Below are 18876 nucleotides of genomic sequence, written 5' to 3'. Positions count from 1 at the left end.
TGAGCGAAGCCGCTGCTCCCGCCCTGACCGTTCAATTCTTCTTTTACTGTTATGTTGTTTTGTGGTGCCTATTTCGGGCACTTTTGCCGGTTTTCTGAGAAACCATCCTACTCTGACAAAACGTCCTACCCGTATTATAATTTGACAGTGACTTGCTACTAAACCTAACCCTACCCATAACCTTAAGAAGTATTCCGGATGGGTGAAAGAAAAAGAAGTTAATTCGGCGTTGGTGTAGTGCGCATGCTCCGCGTCTGCGCAGAAACATTGGGCAGGATGTTTTTTCAGGTAGGATGGATTCCCAGAACACCTGTCCAAGCCCGGATAAAGGAGCAGGGTTGGAATTGTGACATTAAAAAAAACAATAATTGCCAAAAGAAAATTAATTTGTAGTTCTAAATACATTCTACATGCATTTAGGACGTTTTCACTGACTTTATGTGACCAATTATGCAAATTAGGCGATGACGTCATTTAGCGACTTTTAGGACAGCCAATAGCGATTTTCCTTACTGAGGAGTTGGCATCACTGAATCCTGCTAGCATAACATTACAAAGACCGAAACGAGGTAACTGACAGCACACCTGCATTTTTCCGGCTTTAGTCTTTAAATCTGACAAGATGTGAATGTGAATTTATATCATTTTTGCTTCTATAGTCACAAGTTCCCATGCTTTTATTTTCCTTTGTAACAGAAAAGCTGAACAAAATGGAAAGGCTGAAAAAAGTAAAAAAAATAAAACTAAAAAATTACTCTGCCACGGGTCGCTGAACTCTACTTGGTTTATAGGGGAGAGAGAAATTGGGTTAAAATATAGGCTTGTCAATGTCCACAGAATATACGTGATGGTTAATGGATAAATTTAACGTTGGCTTCCAGTTTATAAACGTTTGGAAGGGAAAACTTTGTCGTGTTGGTTCCAGCAACAAACAAAAGGCTCTGGCCTCTAACTGCATCAGTTCCTTCTTTCTTGCCTATGCATTTATCCTTCTTTAATTTACAGCATGTTTGTAATATTTCTTTTATCAGTTAATCCTAATTGAAAAATAAGCACTGACAGATCAAAACAATTGGTTTATGCAGAATGCAAATTACGGTAATAAAGCTTTAAGTGTGTGTTTAAGTGTCTTTGTGTTCCAACCAATGCGTCCTCTAAGCTGCGTGCGTGCGCAATTGCGCACTGCTGGCACGGTCTCTGCGCACAGAAAATCTGCGTTGTGCACAAAAAAAAAATCTAACCTGAATTGAAATTAAAATAAATACGTTAACAATTCTGTTTTGCAGTGTTAGTCAGTAAGTGACTGGCTGCTCCTGTATGGGATGCCACCTTATCCCATAGTCCAGCTAATAATGCGATTCACATTCGTATATACGCAGCTAATCAACGTCGTTGACAGGCTATAGCTGTGTCCCAATTCAGGGTCTGCACGCTTGAAGTACGCGCACTACGCGTACTATGTACGGTGCGTACTATAAGTACGAGAAGTACGGAAGTGAGAGGCTTGTGAAATGGGACGGACTAGCCTTCGTTGGGCTCTTCAGGTTGCCTAGCAACCATGATACTAACCGCGAGAAACGTTTCATACAGCATTGTTTGACATAAATGAAGGAGAAACAATGTTTTGTTGGTCATTCGTTTTTGTCATGACATCATTTTGATTAGTTGAGTATCTGAGGCTGAGACCACGGGACTGTAAAACATGATAGTTGGGCGTCATTTCTGTACTAAACAGTCATTTCAAGATTAGTTACTAAATAACAATTAGCTAATGTTGGTCATGAGACTAAAATCATCTCACTGTGGTAATGTAAATATAATATGTATTGTCAGATTATTATGATATAGATAGATAGATAGATAGATAGATAGATAGATAGATATTACATCACTGAGCTTGAACTCTGGGTCAAAGATTCAAGTTGCAGTTATTTATATTTCCTATCACCTTAAATCTTCACTCAAAGACAAGTATCTTTGACAGTGTATATATAGATTTATTATACATATGAGACAAGTATTGTTCGTTTAATATGTTGGCATTATTACATTTGGCTCAATGCTTACATATATGTGTAAAAAGGAAAATGTACGAGCTGTGAAAACTGTTTCTGATAGAATGAAGAGTAGACTGATATATTAAATATTCCTTTATTGGGTGAGAAAATCAGACCATGTCATAACTGCTTAAAGTCATACAGAATAGATATCAGAGCCTTAAACAGGCTGACTTCTGCTAAATGGGTCAAACTGGGCAGAAAGTCTACAAACACATAACATCCTTATAGAATATGATGTAACACTATAGATCAACTTACCTCAGAATATATAAAGCATATAAACAATTACAGCAATATGATGCAACAAACACAGCAGTGCTACTAATCCAAAATACTCAAAGCTTCATAGAACTGAAACAAACATTTATTTTTAGGTCCATTCTGCTGCTGATACATATTGAACTGAATATTAAACTTGTTTCTGCCTTTCATAGTGTTTCACTTGAAGGCCCTGAGTACTTTCTCCCACACTGAAAACACTGGAATGTAGGGGTGCAACGATACACAAAATTCACGGTTCGGTTCGATACTTTGGTGTCACGGTTCGATATTTTTTCGATACAAAAAATGTTCATGCCTTTTTAATTTGTCATTTATTAAAATTATAAATATATATTTTAACTCAAAAGTACAGTTTTTAAATTTAACCCTAACCCTTGTGCGTGTTTTTTATTTTGACAGCGAATGCGCACGTGCGGACCACTTATGTGCAGCCCTGGTTATTCAGCTCGTCATACTGCAGCCACAGAAATTCTTTTGTCCATGAAACCATAAAGCTGCACTTTCTTTTTGCCTTATAGTCTGATTTGTCATAACTTCTCCGTTTTGTGGTAAGCTTTTCTTTGGCTGTCACTTCTTCACCCTGACCTGTCTTATTTGGCTCAGCAGAACTGAAATGCTTTTACACGCTCACTCACATAAGCTCAGCGATTCTCTGCGCGATCAACCTCTCACATGTGTAAGCTGCGGGAGATTTCACTTGTCATGTTTGCATAGTAAGCTAACGATTAATAAGACGATGTCAGAGGAATTGGTGCACAAATTATCATCACTCACAGATCAGTGCTGTCGCTCTCTATACACAGTTCGCACGATTGCAAAGTGAAAGCAAAAAAACAAGCGCAAATTCAAACGCGACTTCAATATGTCACATATTGACAGTGGCTCACCGATGCCAATGACATAATTACCCAGCTACATTTCTGAAAGAATGCAAAAGCATTGACATATATTTTTCCTACAATAGCCCGACGGGCAGGGAAGAGAAAGATTTTGGTAGCCCGACTGAAAAAAATCGCTAGCTCCAGGACGTCGGGCTAGCGATATTGCGAGCCCTGTATCTGATTGAGGAATCACTCATCTTTGGAAAAGAGAGTTTATTACAGAGAAATGGCTCTTTCCAAAATAAAAGCTATACTATCCGCTTCTTCTGGGCTATATTCTCAGCAGCATAAGGAGAATCATGTGCTAACAGCTGTCTAAATGACTCGGCTAAAGTTAGTAGCATGCTTGCTTTTTTTTGTCTGCTTCCACTTGTCTTTGCACTAGGATGATGTCGGCGTAAATGTGCAGTCATATTCGTTGTGTTCCCACTAGTGCTTTCAGGTTAATCTCGTTGAAATGACCTTAACGCCACAACACGGCAAATCTCCGTTAACGAGCTACCGCCGATCACTCCGTGCATGGGGCTAGACGGCCAACACGTTAACGAGCTAACTGCGCTAACACACTAGTTCACACCAATGTAATTGAGCATTGCATGGCACATCCAACATACTGTTTTACTTTAGTCCATGACTCGCTTACCTTCAGGGTCATACGTCACATGAAAACCAAAATAATTCCAAACGCCAGATCTGAATGAGGTTCAATTTGCCTGTTGCAAGTAGAGCTTAACTTCTGTCTCGCTAGCTTGCCCTGCGCTCTTCCTTCTGACTATGCTGTCTGTGTTGAGCGCTCAGTGGATCTGCGCTCGACAGTGCAGCCTAGGCGGAGTAGTCGAACACAGATTCACTGAGCGCTCAACACAGACAGCATCGTCAGAAGGAAAATTGATAAAAGAAATTACAAATGTTGTATTGTTCGATACATATGCGTACCGAACCGAAAGCACTGTATCGAACGGTTCAATATCGATACGAATATCGTTGCACCCCTACTGGAATGATAAAATTATTTGAACATTACCTAATGAGACTGATTTAGGACAGACAATTAGTTCTTTTAAACTTTGCTAGCAGTCCTTCACAAACAGGGAACAGTCTGTCTATTCTCTCCATCTGTCAGCTGCTGCTGGCTCTTCCTCTTCTTCCTCACACACTGCTGAGTTTGTCCTGGTGGATCATCAGGGGTGCAAAGCCTCACAGATGATGTGCAGCAGTGGGTCCCTCAGTCTGTCCTCACTCTGGACACTTGCAGTTGTCACACATGGAAATCAAATGTGTGATAAGCTGCAGGATTCAAACACAAGTGTAACTTCTAAATACATGTTCATACTTTTATTACACAATCAGAGAGAAAGAAAAAGAGAGAGATTGCAGGACAGACAGGTGACAGTCTCAGGTGTACACTGTTACAAAACAGCACAAGAGAAGGAGGATTTAGTGTTTGTGTTATTACGAGTGCTAAACAAGAAGAGTTTCCAGATGGTACAGTGGACACATGTGTGACTCCTGTGATTTCAGCTTAACGAGTGAACCGTCAGCTCGTTCAAACACACGTTAAAGTCCGTTTGGCTCGACACCACCGAACAGAGGCAGCGATATAACAAAGCTAACATTAACAGTGCAGTGAATCCTGCTTGTGCCGTGATATTCAGGACTGCAAACTGAGCAGCATCACTGACTTTCAGCTTGTTGTGTTTGTGGATATATGACTGACTTTAATTATCCACAGAATCATCAGATTCTCTGTAAGATTAAGGTCGACTATTGAACGGCGTATATTTTGAAGTAAAGGCTTTAAAACCAAGTTAGTACAAACATCACTAATGTCACATAACTTTCCCGACATGTGGCCAACAGTAATGATTTAATGTTCTTCGTTATTAAACATTCGCACATAAATAAGTGACATCATATTCAGTACTTACTTTTGACAGTTCACTCTTCGGACGCTGCCGTCTGCCGTATTTTGTGGCAAAATTATCCACACCCACCGCCGCACTATGTATTGTGGGATATATGGGACCGCGAAGCGTGCACCGGACCACGCTTGATATTTGGGGAAATCGACGGCGCATTTGGAGTATGCATTTGAAGTACACTTTGAATTGGGACAGCCGTCGTCGCGTGGCGGTGACGTAATCGCACTCAAGTACTTCAAGCGTGCGGTCTCTTAATTGGGACACAGCGACCTTATGTGTTTTAGCTAGCAAAGCCGCATGGCTGATGTGGAGTGAAGCCACGTTAATGACAATGTGTACAACCATTGGAGATGTGAGCAGGAGAGACGGAACAATTGACGGAAAAAGTGTGGACTTTATACCAGTTTTTAAATTGTGTTGATAGGCCATTTAAAACCAGAGTTATGATAAAAATATCTGCAATGTTTAGTTTTCTTCCTGAAGACTATCCTTGTTTATATTTACTGTGGGAAGAAATGGTAAAAACAGCGTTTTATAAGGAAAACGCTCGAAAGCACTCTCCGCCTGTGAGCAAAAACAAAACCAAAAAAAAACCCACCCTTTCCTATTGGTCGAAAAATGTACCACGTCGACCAATCAAAAAATGATATGGCAACATGGCATTTAGTTGTTTAGGAAGGGGGAAAGTTTTAGGAGTGATGGCGGTGTTTTGAGATGTGAGAGATTTGTGACGTTTAGCACAAATCTTGTGTAGTTAGTGTGTAGTGTAGTCAATAGTTTTGTTGTGTGTGTCAGAACAACGAGGTGACTGCTGAATGTTACAGGTGTTACAGGAGTGATACATCTCCTGTTGTCAGGCCTGCAGGTATCAGGCTGTTGTTGTCCTTTATCTCATAGTGGACAGAAATTGTTTTTTGGAGTGGCACAAATGATTTGTGTGGCATCAAATTTGATGCAGAACAGCTGATTGTTCTGTAAATAGTTTGAAATGTTTATTTTTTTTTTAAAAACAAAACACCTTGGCTGCATTTTTAGGTAAACAGCTGCAAGAAACTTTGTTGTTTGCAAAACTCAGTTACTTTTTTTGAAGAACTATATAATTAATTGCCCAACATTGATCATTATTTACTGTATTTTGCAGAAAGAGTTACAGGACTCTTTCCCAGACCACCATACTCATAAAAGTCAAAGCTTTATACAAAGAAAAAAAAAGAAAAAAGAAGAAAGTTGTGTTTTCAAAATTGGGGTTCAAGTTATTTTTACTTCCAATAGTGTTAACATACTACACAGGTCATGAACAAATTTTTTTTAAATTTTCATTGTAAGTGGGATAAAGCAGTTAATTAAAAGTAGTCTAACATAAATGTAAATGCTGTAATTTGATTATTTTAATAAACCATGTAACTTGGATGGATTTGATGCTGGCGTGACCACAGTGCACACGTCTGCTGTTGCTCACAGTGGTACACGGGACCGCTCAGGGAGTTTGTGTGTTTGCTCAGACACATGAAAAATTAGAGGGAACATTGGTTCCAACCCTCACTGTTTTCATCCGATTTACAGATGGATGACGACTCCATTTTTAATACAAGTCAGAAGAGAGAATATTCTGTTCCCCCACCTTTGCCCTTGAGCTGTAACAGCGAACCCTCCGAACTCAATCAAATACGAATAATGTTTACGGTGCCGCATATGAACTAGTGCTTTAGAAAAGTCAGTTAAGTAATTGTCTGGAGTTAGAAGCAAAAATCCTTGTGCCACCTTTTAACCTTTTATTTGAACTCAGATCGTCTTAAGGCACAGCGAATACCAAACCATTCTCCAGATCAAATCATGGACGCTGGCAGTTCCATTTAAAGAGCAGCGTCACTACCGAACCCCCAGTGAGTCCATTGGAAACAACTACAGGCCCTGGGCTAAGGATCTGAAAATTAATCAGCTCCAGCGCAGACGACACACTCTCCATCAATCCTTGGCAAAACCAGCGGGGTCTTGTATCCTTTTGAGCTTGTCTCGCTGTGGGATTAAAAAGGGAAGGCTTTGTAAAGCGATGTGAGACTGCAGTATTCTTTGATTTGCTATCTGATAATTTAGTACTTCTTAAGACTTGCCTGAGAAACTTCACTTCAGCATATATTTTTGATCTTAATGAGGCTTTTAGCACTAACACCACCTGGAAAGAGAAAAGCAATAACCCCAAGGAGCAGGTAATTATACATTTAAGCAAACAAATGACATCAGTAACTTAACTTTAAGGTGTTCTTCTTCTTAAAACACTTGATCTAATTCACTCACCCTTTCATAGGGATGCATCTCCTCATCTATCATTTCAGGTCCAGGTCTAGAAGCTTGCCCAGACCCAGCAGGCAACCTATGAGTCCTGAAGAGCAGCTGGACACAATGCTTGAGCAAGAGAAGATGATCAGGGCCACTCAGGCAGAACCTAATGACACAGACCTGGAAGCAAGTATCACTTAATTTAGTGTGTAATTAGTCAGACGCTGATTTAAACCCCTTTTTTTAAACACATGTATGACCTTGACTTTGCTGTCACAGAGGTAAATATACTACATCAACACTGTTCCCAGCTCAGTGTTGGCCCCCCAGCCCTGCCAGCAGATGATCAACATCGTGCAGCTGCTGTCTCCCAACACTAAGGATAGTAAACCCCTCCAGAGTTGAGTGCTGCCATGGAAGAGGAAGTCAAAAGAGATTATTACTTCAGCTTGAAAAGCGTAGGTACTAAACAGTGATAGTAATCCTTAGTGATTGCACACATCTCCACTGTTAGCATTTGTTCTATAATTAAACAGACAAAAACTAATGATTCTTTCATGATCATTTGACCAGTGAACTACATTCTCATGGACCCATTTGAACGTCATCGATTATCCATATGCAGTGTCCCTCAGCTTTTTCCCCAGGAGGTTTTTTCGTGCAGTGTCCAGGGCAACCAGCTACAGGGATGTTAAGTTGTGGCAAAGACAGCATCTCTTTGCTGTCACTCATATTATGCTCCTACTGCAGGAGGTGTGGCTAAGCAGGTAATGTGTTCTTCCTGTTCACTTAGATTATGCTGTTTTACTTGCAGTGCATGGGATATTTTCAGTGAAGTATTTCACTTGTAAATTGTCATACTGAGCGCACAGGAAACAACCTCATGCCTCCCCCACAGCTAATTCAGCTCAGTTTCTAAGATGTAAAGCTAAAATGTTATGCCAGATACAAAGAGAAACAGCATGAGTATTGTGGTGTGAAGCTGAATTTCTGTACTAGGTTGTATTAATTAACTGACTGAACCAATTAAAAGTGTAACTTTTAAAGTGTGAAATGCAAGTCATTATCTTTGATCTCCTTTCAGCTTTTCTTCCTTGAGGTTTATCAAGCTGGAGGACCTTTTTCTCCTCCAACCTCCCCCTCCTACCATCTGAGTTTGAAGTTTGTCCAGAGACAGTGCCAAAGTACAAGAGACGAACTGATTCAAAAGTGAGTATTGCCAATTTAACAGACTGCCTCAAAACAGGCAGCCTGTCACTGAAACTTGTATGCTAATGTCCACACTTAATAACTGTAGTGTAGCTTTACGCTGGCATAGAGCTGCAGTATGTGCCCAGGCAAATCCAATTGTAGGTGCTGGCTCATGTTTCAACCCTGTCCACTCTGTAAGGCCCATGTCAGACTCCTTTTCAGGGATCGCTTACAGTGCCACCTTTTGGGATTCCATCAATACCTTTGTATGTCTGTTGTATTTCAGGTTAGACCATTTAGCAGTCCTCTGGGATTTCTATCTAGAACACTGAAATATAAGCCATTGTAATCTGTAGAAATTAGCATGTGTATGTTAATTCCTGTATGCATAACTCCTACCTGCATGGTTACCTTACCTTTAAATAATGTGCTCAAAGGAAGAATGTTATCAATAATGTATTTTGCACATGTGTTCCTCAAAACACCAATAATGACTGACACAAATAAACAAGTCAGTGGCTTTTACTACATGTGGACTTAGGTTAGACAAAGCATACACTTCCACTCTGTTCTGTGTATTGATGAGCTGTGCCTTTTCCATGTCCAGGCATTCAGAATGGAACCAGCGGTTACAGTTATCACACTGAATCTGTGAACAACAAATACATGAGTTTTCATAAAGACATAAAGTAAATAAGTACATAAATAAAATAATTTGAATCAGAAGCAAATATGTCATCCTAGACAACAAAACTATTTTTAAAACATTGTACCCAGTCAGTGATGGAGGGTCCTGGATTGGGTGGTTTCACTGTTGCACACATAACACAGTTGTCACTGTTGAATACTAATACATGGAAAAATATACATATATGTTAGTGTTCAGCAGTTTGACACGAATAAATAAATGAAACTTAAAGATGTTACACACCTGAGGCCTCAAGTATTGTCTGCAGCAATGTCCTTTGTGCCTGGCCATCTCTTTTTTAGTTGTCAAAATGTAATTTCAGGTTTCTTTGGGAATGCGTCCATTACAAACAAACAAACAAAAATAGAATTAAAGTGAAAATATCAGTACAGCAGGTACAGTTTCTGTTGCATGATAAAAGTTACACACAAAATGATCCTTCTCTTCTTTTTCATGAATCAGACAGACACATGAATGAATCTCAACATGTTTTTGAAGCTGTGTGAGAATGCCCTGTGATCTATATTATGTTACATGAAGTTAAAATACATATGTTCTTTTAAATCTACAAATTGTGCTAATGTCTTTCTCCTTAAGCATTGTAAGGGTATTTTTATTTTTGGAAATTGCTTGTGTCTAGTTTGGAAATACTTGTTTAAATAACTGATAACCATGGATTTTATTACCCTTTCATCTCCAACCATATGTTCAAATATAGAAACAGATGTCCTCCATAAACAGGTGAATGCCCTATTCAGATACTAATCCTTTGTAATTCATGTAAGATGACTGTTTTCTAACAATTCTTTATTCATCTTTAGTGCAGTTTATTAAGTTACAAATTTAAAAAAAAATTATGTTAGAGGGCAGTCTGTGTCACGCAGTTCGAAAGCACCTTTAGATAAAGGCCCTTGGTCCTGCCACTTTTCTAATGACATCACAGAATACCTAATATTTTGTTATAATAATAAAGACGTAAATAATGCATAATTACCAGAATCTTTGGGCTACCCGGTCAGACTCTTCCTGCTCCAAAGACTTTCTTGAAGGATCGACCAAATACAGAGAGCTGTCATTGTACTGTGATAGATCTAGTTTTTAAAATTACATAAATTATGAACACTGTTAATGGAAAAAAAAAATTAGTGTAACAAAAATGTTGCTAGTACTAACCAGACTTCCGGTGTATATTTCCAATGTGTACAAATGATACAATGGCTTTGTAGTTGTCAAAGTTCACCTGTGACACATTAGAAATTCATAACAAATCTGCAGAAATACTTTTTCCATTTATTTAAAGACATTACAAAATTTCCAAAATCAGAAATCTCTAATATATGAAATAAAAATTTACCTTGGACAAACTTTGTCTCCTGATGATTTCTATCGCTCCAAAGATCACAAAATAAAATTTTGTGATCTTTTATCTGCCCCAGCTTTAACATTATGCAATAATTTATTTATTTATTTATTTATTTTTGCCTGTCCCGTTTGGCTCTTTTGCCATCAGAATTGTTGTCTAAAGGCAAAGAAAGATGCCCAACGGATTTACTTTACCAAATTGACCATCCCAGCCTTGCCGTAATGGTCCATTTGATTCACCTTTTATTGTTTATTTTATTTTCACTTACTGAATACGGGACAGACTTGACTGGGGGAAAGAAGGGGAGAAAGAAAGAGGGAAAGAGAAACAGCTGAGAAGAGGGACGGGGGAGAAGGGCAAAAAACAAAAACCAACAGAATGAGCAGAAAAAAAAAGAAGAAGAAAAAAAAATGCATATATCAATCACCTGGGTCACCTGCTGAGAAAGAAAAAAGAAAACAAGCAGAAGAGAACAAGAGTAATAGAATAAACAGCATCACAATGATATATGGGAATATGACAGTAAATACTAAATATTAAACATTATTGTGCAGCACATAAGATCAACAGAACACAGTGTGCTTTGAGGTAGGAGCCAAAAAGGGTGTAGTTTGTGGGTGTGATCACCCGTGTGTACACCTGTGAGCATGGACGCGCTTGTTTTTTTAAAAGGTTCCTTCATGTAATGATCTGCTAGAGGGTGTGGGGGGGCCACAGCCCCGTCCTCCAGGGCATGAAGCAGGTATGGAGGAGATCAAAACTCCAGACATCCAGAGGCCCCCAGGACACAAGAGACCAAGGAAGACCAACAGAGGGGCAGCCACGCCACTGTCCCAGAAAGAGCTGAGGAGAGTCCCAGATGAGGGCTCACTCAGCAGCCGCGGAGCAGAAGCCAGGGGGAGTTGCAGTGACGCGCCCGTGAGCTCCGCCGGCAGCCAGCCGTGCCTGAGTGACCGAGCCCCAGGCCGAGAGGCCGGGGGCACCCCACCTCCGAAGTGGCCCGAGCGAGCCCCAGGCTCCAGGCCCCGATAAGCGGCCGCCAAGGAGTGAGCCGGTGTGTACCTGGACGCCCATCCCCGGACACAAAGAACCACCAACGCACCGATGTCTGAGGGAGTCCGCCACTGGCAGGGGAAGTGGTGGTAGGGGGAGATAGGCCTCCAAACCTTGGAGGGCCTGAGATGTCCCCAGAGAGGTGGCGCCTGACACCCAACCTGACATATAGACACAGAAATACAGGCACACACAGATACAAACATCCATTCCCACCCTCATGCTCTCATATGCACTTACTCCACACTCAACCAACGTGGAGACAGACATAAAGAGACGCTGTACACACGATCACACTCCCCAAGCGTACTCTACAAACCGGGTCTAGGTACCCTTGCCCCTGGAGGGGGAACTGCACCCAGACCCAGGTGGTGTTACCCTTTTCCCTGCGGTGGGGGGAGGCAGACCGCCCCGACTCCGCAGCAGCAGGGAGGCCCCACACTCCAGACCGCAGTCGGACGGCCAACTCCTCCTCCTAGCCCCCCCGCTCCAGCAGGTCGCAGAGAACGGGGGTGAGAGAAGACTCCAAACCTCCCTCCACCCGCTCATTGTAATGTTGATGCATGTGTGTTCTAAGGTGCATTTAAAACCCAGGAGGGCATGGAGCTACCTGCCAGAGAGCAGCAGGTAAGCGCATGGTCCCTCCTGCTAGCCCTCAATGTCTAAGTGTATTTAACCTTGAGAGGTGGGCAACGACGCCAGGGGTGAGGTGTACACCCTGATGGTACTTTGGATTCCGTGTATCGTGCCCACCCCCAAGATCCTATATTTATGTGTAATGAGAGTGTGAGTAATGTGAATGTCTAAGTTGTGGGATAAAATTGAGGCAGAGGCAGCCAGAAGGGGACGGGGGGGGGTAGCCTCCTCTGCACCCTGGTGACATACCCCTACTCCAAGGTCCTGCATGTGTGGGTGGTTGTGGTGGAGCGGGAAGAGGGAGGCAGCTGGAGATGGGGAGGGAAGGAAGGGAGGGGCAGGTGACCCCTCCCTGGGGCCAGCTCCCCCGCTGACCCCAGTAGGCACCCCCATACTCCGCGACCCGCCAGGGAAAGGGGGCCCAGGCCCATCCAGACCGGGGCCCAGTGCAGCAGCGCCTCCCGGCCCCACAGAGCCCGGGACAGTCCACCCAACCCCACCACAGAGAAAACTGCACCCACCCCACCATCCACTCATCTTCCAGACTACATAAGACAATAAACACCCAGGCTGAGATCTTCCTCCACCTCTCCTGTATCTCCCCCTCCTGCAGAGGGAGCTCCTGAGGAGAGGAAAGCTCCTGCAAGATGTGACAATCTCCCCCACCAGTTGAAGAGCCCCCCAGGTGGCTCGATGCACCGGTGGCACCCTCCTCCTAGGGCTGGGCCCCCATGCACCCACCCGCCCACAACCCCGGCAACACACCAACCAGGACCCAAGCCCCCGAGGCCCGGCCCGGGCCCCAGCCCAGAGACGGAGCGCCCCCAGAACCTCACGCCCATCCCGGACCCACCCAGGGGAAGCCAGGCTACCAGGTCAGTAACCCACGTCCATCAGCACAGACCCTCCCCTAGCCCCGCTGCACGCAGCCGCGAGGAAACAGTCACCTGAGAGCCAACAGAGCCCCCAACCGGGCATTACCGCTACCCCGGGTTGAGCCCCCCAAGGAAGATGCCTCCGGGGAACCCCCCGACGCCCTAAGCCTGTCCCTACCCCCACACCAATCACAACAGTGAAGGCGGGACCAAACTATGACCCCCCACCCCCACTAGGTGATGGAGCTGATCAAAGGAGCCCAGAGCAATTGATCTGATGTGGTGGCAGAGGCTGTATCAAGACTAATGTAATCTAATAGATAATTTCTATATTGGTTAGAATTAAGATTATTTTTATTTTTCCAGTTCATGAGGACTGTTTTCTTGGCTATGCATAGGGCAGTGAAAACCATATGGGCGATATTCTTTTCTGAAGTGACATTATCTAAGCTGCCCAACAAACACACTAAGGGGGAAGTTGGAATGTTACATTTCAGACACTTCGATAAGTCTTCACATATCTCGCGCCAAAACTTCTGAACTGGTGGACAGAACCAAAGAGCGTGGATATAATTGTCCGGTGAATTGGTTTGGCAGTGTGAGCAGTTGTTGGTAGACGTAAAGCCCATCTTGAACATCCAATGACCTGGGGCCCATTCTTCGTACGTCGCTTACTACATCCAAGATCAAATGACACATCCAAGATCAAATCATCGCGCTAACCGTGAGCTCGCTAATCCGGTTCCCCGAACACACCTGCTGTTGACGATTAGTACAGCTGGACGCAGTAATGTGACATCACTGGGTGTCATAAAAGGGGCTACGCATCGATAGTAGAAACATTGATCGGCAACCCTCTGATTGGTCGGCGAAAATGTCGAAGGAGCGCGCTCTGCTCGGTATTTTTCGGCAGCAGAGCAAGAACTCCTGAGTGAGGGATTTCAGGAGTTTCAGAGTTTAATCAGAACGCAAGGGAACACTGCAAAGGCTGCAAAAGCAAGGAGAGAGGGCTGGCAGAAAGTTGCTGACAAATTAAACTCGTAAGTAATTTAATAATAATAATAATAATATATTGGATTTATATAGCGCTTTTCAAGGCACCCAAAGCGCTTTACAATGCCACTATTCATTCACTCTCACATTCACACACTGGTGGAGGCAGCTACGGTTGTAGCCACAGCTGCCCTGGGGCAGACTGACAGAAGCGAGGCTGCCATATTGCGCCATCGGCCCCTCTGGCCAACACCAGTAGGCGGTAGGGTAGATTTATTATATTACACTATATTATCCAATATTATATTACATTATATTATATTGTTATATTATATCCTCTTTCACATTAGAGCCACAACAGGACCCACTAGAACATGGGAACAAGTAAAAGTGAAATATAAGAATATTCTACAGAATGGTAATATTTATCACTTATATTGCTTTTCGTCTCTTGGAAAGAGAGCCTGAAATAATCTGTTTGTTTGTTTATAACAGCAACCAAGAAAAGGGCAGAGCAAAAAAAGACAGGTGGTGGTCCTGCACCCCCTCGTCAACAAGTTGGTTAAGTAAATAATATCCTCACGGGAAAATCGATATCTCTCAATGAGCACACTGTCGCACTGAGCTAAAGGATCCTGTCTGTCCCGCAATATACGCTGAATTCTGAGGACTCTCCTTATCAATCTTGCACCTTCCGCAATGGGTTGCTCGCGTAAACGGACAGGACATGGCTGCGACAGGCTTCCCAAATCCACCTTGGCTTTTATAGCCGTGGTCTCTCATCTTGATTACACGAAGTAATTTACAATTACTACTCTGAAATATGAATTACATCTGTAATAATCACATACATGTAATAGAATGTTAATAGTACATTTCCCTTTTTTAGGAAATGACCTGTATGTATCTGTGTGACATCAATAAAAGGATCAAGTGCTGCATTATCTTCAGTTACATTGATGTTATTTATTTATCGCTGTTGCTTTCGTATAAATGAAGCGGACATACCTGCGTGGCCGCGATCTAATCCTGTTTACATAAAGTAAACCTGCTCCCGAGCAGGTTTACGCTTACGGCTCTGTTGCTATGACAGCAAGTCCCGGATGAGCTTCGGGGAACCGACTGATCCAGGATCACGCGAAATCGTCAACAATCTAATCCGGCTAACCTACTTAGCGAGGTACGAAGAACGGGCCCCTGTATAGTGCACTCTATGTAATATTTTGTATTGAATTAATTGAAGATTTTGTTTTGTTTTTAATACTAGGAGTACATACATCTCCTACAAGCCAGCTGTGTGGTCTAAGGGACAGGAGCTCACTGTGACATATGATGAAGTCGTTAACTCTAATTTGAGACAGGACCACAAAGACAACTTCTGTTTCATGGTGTTTCCACGAATATGTGAGCTGTGAGTCAACAACAGAATAGTAATTTGTTAGGAGTTCAAAAACTCATTCTTCTGAGAACATTCATTGTACCGTAATAGATTACAATGGTTTTAAATGTAATTTAAAAAAAAAAAAAGTACATCATGCAACAACAACAAAATATCTCCAGATTTTACATGATTACATAAATAAAGTCCAATAATTGAAATGCGTTTTATTTGTGATGTTAAACAAAATTCAGAAATTCATACTTGTCTCATTTACTCTTGTTCTTGTAAAACACTTTAATGCTGATATATTACACATAATATTTGTGGGGTGTGTTTGATTAGAAATCATAACAGCTGAAAAAAAAAAAACATAGTTTGAATCTATTTAATGACTGCTACTTTTTGTGGACTAATTTATCATTTTATTTTACTTTAGCAGTGGATATCATGCGCACTGTTGGGTCATTCTGCAGACATGGGCCTACCAAATGAATAAGCGTCATGCAAGGTAGTGTCCCTGCTTACCGCTACTTGTCCTGTCTTTAATTTGCCATTTTTGGCAAAGAAGACATTGCTCTCTGCTTTGATATTACATCCACCAGTGGCAAATAGTGCCTTTGTAAGTCTGCCCATGTGAGAAAGAGTTCAATTAGCAGCATTCACAATTGCAGCCATTTCGAAGGCACTGAAATCTCCTTTCCAAAATGTGACTGACGCTTTCTTAGCCATGTATGTTGCAGTTTTCTGGCAAACAGCTACTTGTTCCTGGCTTTCATCCTACAAAGACAGACATGTGACAATAATCAGACTCATGTACGATAATAACACACAACGGTAGACATAAAATAAACGTAAAATACCTGGTTTTAGACAATATCATGTTGTTTGAGCTGTTCCTGTTCCAAGGTTTTGACAGGAACCGTGGGAGTCGTGTCTTTCTCTGTTAACAAATAACATTTTTGAATGACTTCTTTTGTTTATTTTATAGAATGACGAAAGGATAATTGTGAGCTTAAAGAATTGAAAGTCCGGTTGTCATTTAATTCTTGAAATTAACGGAACATTAAAACATACCTCAGTTTTCTCTTTTTTCAGTGGCAAGCCTGTCACTAATGGTGACACGTACACACTGTCATGGCTGGCAGACCGTGGGGATGTGGGGAAATCAGGACCCACAATGCAGGACTCTGGTGCAGAAAACAGTGTGTTTATTGACAGTGCTGTGAATATTACACAATAGATCCCCGTGCGCTCCCCTGACTCCCTTGTCGTGTCTTTCTACACCCGAAGTCCGTGCTCTGTATTTTCAGCTCCCGTGTGTCCGCACACCCCGTGCTTGCTGCCCTCTCGTTTCCATGCTCCGCCTGGGGGGGAAATAACAGAGGCAGCTGTCAGGATACACAACTACAGCTTGCATACACTCAAAAGACTTTGCTCAGTAAGACAACTGACATGCCGTCTCACACAACAATCGCACATCAGTAGGAGCTCAATCACACCCTTAAATAGCTCCCCTGACAAGGCTGATCAACTGCAGGTGCGTGGCATCATCTTCAGGTGTGGCCAGCCACCTGGCAGGGCCACACCCACCAGGCCTGAAGGTGCCTGTAGCCCGGCCTACCGGATACAGCCGCACCCACACACAAACACCTGCCTATACATGTAAGCATGGAAACAGGGACAGCAGCATAGCAGCAACCATACATATAAGATATTATACAAGTCCACAACTGCTCACGGACCCTGGGTCACTCAGACTGTGTTTGTCTTTCCATTTCTCCATGCCTGTTGAGTATACAGACATACTTTTAATGCTTACAGATTCCATCACCAGTTGTTTCTGTACATAGGCAAATATTTTCACTGGTTCTGACTATGTTGCTCTATTTGTATAAAATATCATTTTTAGTAACAGGAAATTGTTCATACTTTCTTGATATTTTCATGTTTGCATATTCAAGAAGGAGGGCATCGTGCATTTTTTGATATATGTCAACAAAGTCATCAAGCCGTGTCAGTCTCCTTCTCTGGATACGGATTCTTTTCATATCCTACTGGCTTTTCTCCATGATTCGCTGGCTTCTGTTGTCTTGTGTAAAATGATGTAATGTAATAGTACATAGTGAGTTAAACAATCTATGTATTTCAATTTTATCTACAATTTCTGTTTCTTTTACACTTATTCTTCTCTTCATGATACCTGGTTCTTGGATTGCTGAATGTCACCATGGAGTTAATCAGGATCAGTACCATGACGTCCAAGATCCCCTGAGGAGCATCCAAATACTTCAGAAATATAAGTAACAAACAAAAGCTACTGACTGACAAATCTTTACTGAGTTGTCACTTTTACAGTTATTTATAAATGACAAGTTATAAAAATAATACAAAAAATAAAATGTACCGAGCATCAGTGCTGACCACAAAGTTGCATGTGGTAGAAGGTGATTTACCAGACCTGAAATACATTTCGGCATAAAAGAGGTTTCGTTCACCCTCACAGTCCAGTGTTGCACTGTCAACAATTTCCTGGAAATGGGTCTTCAAGGGGGCGTTCTGAACATCAGTCTGTAAAACTTATATATAATCAGTAATATCACAAAGCAAAAAAAATAAAATAAAATTCTTACTTTCATGCAATGTTAAATTCATTAAAGTATGTACATATGAAAGCATGTTTTCATAATTATTTCATTTTTTTAACAGATTATTGAGTTTTAAAAATACATTGTTATTTTTAATAATATAAAGTAATGAATTGTTATGGGACAGAGACAAATAAACACTTATTACTAATATTACTTTACTAATAAATATAAGTTAACTTTGTAGTCCTCAGCAATCACAGTCTTTTCATCCACATCTAGGGTCCCCCTTTTTTGCATAAGGAGTTTCAGGTTGTTGTAATGCTTTGTTATATTCCTTCCACTACAAGGACTGCGAAACACTACTGCTGCACTATGGACAACCTCATCCATGTCTTTTAAGTTAGCACAACATGCAAGCAGCCCAAATAGATGCATTCCAAGCCTGTAGTTCTCTGGAATGCTGGGGAAAGAAATAAATGGAATCACTGTTAGTAGTACCTTTAAATTAGAAATGTTATATTCTCAAAGAATTATTGATGTAAATGTGCATACTGTTTTTTACAAAGGTCCTTGGCATTTTTCATGACGTGGCTCAAATACCGATGAAGAAAATGGTAAAATGGTAAATGGCCTGTATTTATATAGCGCTTTACTAGTCCCTAAGGACCCCAAAGCGCTTTACATAT

The 18876-nt window shown here is 41.7% G+C and overlaps 1 pseudogene; it reads left to right on the top strand.

The window, feature by feature from the left end:
• The first annotated feature begins 6819 nt into the window (after positions 1-6819).
• The window catches only part of LOC146644041 (dynein axonemal heavy chain 3-like), a 28998-nt pseudogene continuing 16941 nt past the window's right edge, over positions 6820-18876 (top strand).

Source organism: Rhamphochromis longiceps, linkage group LG22 (assembly GCF_057381845.1).
Source record: "Rhamphochromis longiceps isolate RC_006_pf linkage group LG22, R_longiceps_female_GT1.1, whole genome shotgun sequence".
NCBI lineage: Eukaryota > Metazoa > Chordata > Actinopteri > Cichliformes > Cichlidae > Rhamphochromis > Rhamphochromis longiceps.
Note: the sequence above shows the minus strand (reverse complement) of the source record. Positions and strands in the feature narration are given on the sequence as shown.